At 41.7% G+C, this 3,490-nt stretch overlaps 1 protein-coding gene across 4 annotated transcripts in view; it reads left to right on the top strand.

Annotated features, from left to right (window-relative positions):
• Window positions 1-3,490, top strand: part of mapk6 (mitogen-activated protein kinase 6) — a 14,964-nt gene that overhangs the window by 7,852 nt on the left and 3,622 nt on the right. The window lies entirely within an intron of this gene.

Below are 3,490 nucleotides of genomic sequence, written 5' to 3'. Positions count from 1 at the left end.
AGATTCATGCATCAGTGGTGTAGGCTCAAGTCATTTGTTCCATCTTATCCTCCCACTTTTCCTATTTTCATGTATTGTTTGGACTAATAAAATAAAAGAAAAACTCAATTCCCTTCAGGCTTTTATTAATCCTGCATGGCTTTGTTTTAAGTATGCAGAATAAAGTTTGCCAAGAGTACCTGTGTTTCTGGGATATTTTTCCATTGTTTTGAGAAAGCAGGTCATTGTAAGACCAGCCCTCGTGGTGGCCCAGTATCAAGAATGGCAAGAATTTGCGTGCACTCATCCAACTTCTCCAACTCTGAGTCCCGTTCTCTTCCAGCCAGCTCTTTGTCTTTTTGTTGGAGCCTTCCTCAAGGTCTTATTTGAAGCTAATCTAAAGTCGGTGTTCATTTCCAGTTGTAGGCGTGTGCGCATGTGTGTGTGCATTTAGGTTTAGCATTTGTTGTGCTAGTAAACTGTTTTGGTTTTACACGAGGCTAACTGTGGATTTAAACAGCGTCAACTACCCTTACAGCTACTGTAGGAAAAACACTGGGGGGAATCTGCGATCCTGCTTTTATTTTGATAGTCAAAAGCTTATTTCTGATCAATTTTGAAATCGTTACACCCCTAATGCTATCATATTCTGATCGTTTTTTGTGGTTTAAAGCAGAGTTAATTTTGGACTGCCTCACTTTACGTTTCATGTTCACTAGAGGTCGTGTTACATTACTTGTGATGAAGACCCAACATTTCCTGATTTTTGCTGCTTCATAATAAAAGAATTCAAATGCCAAAATGACGGGACTTTTATCGTGAAGAACTTACAGTAAATGAAACTGTTTCACAGCCGCTGTAATTGTGTTTCACTGTTAACTCCAGACAGTGCAGTGTAGTTTTGGTAATGCCAGACTAATAATTAACAGCAGGAGACAACATAATAGCAGGAAGTTATGTAGTTTTGCAAAACTACAAATAAGGTTATTTTCATGGCAACGGCACTTAGGAGAGCTCAAGACAGCAGGAGATTTAGGAGTGCAGGCAGTGGAGTCACAAAAACACAGCTAACGCTATATGATAAGATCCAAAACACACGATTCCCTCTGTGGTTTCTGTGACTTAAGAAATACTTTGAATGAGTACGTAATTTCGTTTACAATTGAGTAGGCGGTTGTTTAATGTGGATACAATATATATTTCCGTTCTCGCTGCTAGTAGTGTGGACACATTGGGCTCAAACCACCTCCAAATGTGTTTTTTGCAATCCAATCTCAATGCGCCCTGAGAGTTTTCACCTGTACTTGGAGCTGCAGCTGGGCAATATCTATATTATGTAGACTTCGAAATATGAAGCTAGGTATCTTCATCATGATATGACGTAAGTGTTGTCATTTTCTGGTTTTAAAGGCTACATTACAGTAAGGTTATGTACTTTTCTGAACTTACCAGACTGTTGTAACTGTTCTATTATTTGCCTTTTCCCACGTAGTCATTATATCCACATTGTTGATTTTTATTTATCTAAACTCTAAATATTTTGTGAAAGCACCTATAGTCAACCCAACAATATCGCTGCAATATTAACATCGATATACTTGGTCAAAAATATTGTGATATTTGATTTGACATATTGCCCAGGTATACTTGGAGCAGTCCACTTGGGATCCGATCACTCGGATTGGATCTTATTACCAGGTGAAAACGGGGTATAGACTCTTCACCATCAACCTTTACTGACATCTGGTCAGAACTGCCGGAGGATGCTATGACTACCTACAGCCAGAAACACTGAGGGAGCCTTTTATGAGTCACAATCATTGTTGTTAAGTTCACTTGCATTTGACAGAGGTATTGAGATGACTGATGCTGTAACTGCTGCGTCTGTCTTTGTGGGGAGTGGCTCACTTACACATCACTAAAAGAAAGAGGCAAGCTGGAATGTTCAGTTAATGCCCTCAGCTGGTAGGGTAACTTTAATCTGTGCCCTGACTCACAGAAGTGTCCCCCACACAAATGACTCTTTCCAGGTAACTTGGTCTAAATCTGATGAAATGCTCTGCTAATCTGTTTGTCAGCCGTAATCACATTCACATAGGTCAGACTCACATTCTCATATTGGCTCTTTTTTAGCCTGGGTGCTGGAAAGCCTTGCATGTTTCAGTCAGTGGGTGTGACCTGCCCTGTAACGTCCCCCTTCACAAGCTTTGTGGTGAAAGCCACTGCTAGACTCTCACAAACCAAATAGCTGATTACTTGAAGGAAGGAGTTGCATCTACAGTCATTTATAGGGTCAAAACAAGGGTGCTTCACAGTGAGTCGCTACAGGATAGCGTGACGTCAAGCGTCTGCAGCTGACTTAGGTACACAGTAACCAGGCTCAGTGGTGAGCACCACCATATTGGTTCCATCACAAACTACCACTGCCTGTTGGGAGTGAGAGGGCAGCAAGGGTGTTGTTTTACCTCCTCCCATCTGTGTGTATCTATGTGTATGTGTGTACACAGGCCTGTTTCCTTTTGTGTTCAGTGTCCTTTTGTTCATGCGAGTAGTCAGGCTCTATGTGGGACTGGACTGGAATGCTGAATGATGACGCTGGTTTGTCACTGGTGAGTGCGGAGTGTAGCGGTGGGTGATTATCCTGCTCTCTCAGACTGCTGACAGGGCCTGCATGAGTCTGATCGCCCCCTTTTCATCTGTCTTTTCTCTCTGGGGTCTTTGTCTCCGTGCTGTGTTGCGTACGTGGCCAGCACAGAACAGGTCTGTTAAGGAGACGGCACAGGGGTTATCAAGTTTGGCACGGATCAGCAGGCCTGCTTTGTTCTGGGCCTGGTGTTAGCGGCAGTGTTGTGTGGCATACATGTGGGGCACAGGAAGTCAAGTTAGTCACATGCAGGGTGCCACAGTGGCTGGTGGATGCCCAATTTTACCAGTCACTTATATGTTTATACAAGCAAATTCAAATTCATTAAAAGTGCACTAGCATATTTTGAATTGCTTCAATACATTATTTTGTATTATTAATACCTATTTTATTAATATAAGCAAATAAAAACTGATGGGGGAAAAAAAAGAGAAAAGAATGTAAGCCTTTCTTGCCCAAACTCTGCTCCTGGGGTCCCATCTTTAACTTTGTGGATACTACTGTGTGCGTCCATCAATAAGTTAGTCTGATGACAATGTTATGTAGGATTTAAGAATGTATGTTAGCAACAGTAGGCTAATTCACAAGGGTGCCATTTTATGTGTAAGCTAATGTTGCGCATCTGTTCATGTGCGCTGAAAGAGTTATGTTTCTGTTTATGAAATGTGTTATTCAGTGCAACCCAAAATGAAGTTTAATCTCAGTAATTATGGTATGTTAGGTTATTACTGTCTCTCTGTTAAAGGCAAACGTTCTTCTGTACTCTCGTTATGCAGATCACAGAGCTCTGGGTCTAGACGGCACCGTAGTTTAGTTAAGTAGGTCAAGTTGTAATGTGCTGCCCCTACCAGCGGTAGCATGTAATAC

Source organism: Etheostoma spectabile, chromosome 1 (genome assembly GCF_008692095.1).
Source record: "Etheostoma spectabile isolate EspeVRDwgs_2016 chromosome 1, UIUC_Espe_1.0, whole genome shotgun sequence".
Taxonomy (NCBI): Eukaryota; Metazoa; Chordata; class Actinopteri; order Perciformes; family Percidae; genus Etheostoma; species Etheostoma spectabile.
The sequence above is the reverse complement of the archived record's forward strand: the minus strand, read 5'-3'. Positions and strand labels throughout refer to the sequence as shown.